Below are 967 nucleotides of genomic sequence, written 5' to 3' on the forward strand. Positions count from 1 at the left end.
GGCCTCTCTGAAGAGGTGATATTGAGCAAGAGCCCTGAAAGAAGTAAGCCAAGAATTCTTGGAATAAACAGAACAGAGCATTCCTGGAGTGGGATCAGCAAGTGCAAAGGTCCCTGAGGCAAGGAAGATGCTTGCCTTCTTTCAGAAGGGCAAGTACGATGGTGTTTCTGAGAGGGAATTCAGAAGAGTGGTTGGGAGAAGGATCAGAGGTGGGGGGCGGGGGGTGGGGCTGGTAGGCCATGGTCAAGACTTTGGGATTTGTTATGTGATGAGAAGCCAGCGGGGGAGTGACATGACTGATTTACATTTAAAAGGAATTGCTCTAAGATTTGAACATAAACTTCTCAAAAGAAGATACATGAAAGGCCTATAGGCATGTAAGTAAATGCTCTATATCATTAGTCATTAAGGAAATGCACATTAAACAATGAGATAGCATTTCACACCCTCCCCGATGGCTAAAATGGAAAAGACTGACAATAACAAGTGTTGGTGAGGACGGGAACAGCTGGAGCTCTCACATGTTGCTGCTGCAGTGAACACAAAATGATACAACCATGTTGTAAAATATGTAGCTTGGCAGTTTCTTGTAAAAGTTAAACATACATTTACCATATGAGCCACCAATTCCACTCCTAGATATTTACTCAAGGAAGTGAAAACACATGTCCACAAGACTCATACCTAATGAGAAATGGATGAACAAACTGCAATATACCTGCACCGTGGACTATCACCCAGTCATAGGAAGGCACACAATGACACAGATGAATCTCAGAAACATTCTGCTGAGTGAAACACTGAGAACACAAAAGTATGTTCTGTATGATTACATGTATGTGAAGGGGATGGGAGCAGGGCTGACGGAAGAGGAAACTCTGAGACGATGAGCTGATTTGGGTGTTGGTCACACCAGTGTAGAAATTTGTTGAAACTCATCAAACCGAATATTTAAAATAAATATATT

Source organism: Myotis lucifugus, unplaced genomic scaffold (assembly GCF_000147115.1).
Source record: "Myotis lucifugus unplaced genomic scaffold, Myoluc2.0 scaffold_124, whole genome shotgun sequence".
Classification (NCBI taxonomy): Eukaryota; Metazoa; Chordata; class Mammalia; order Chiroptera; family Vespertilionidae; genus Myotis; species Myotis lucifugus.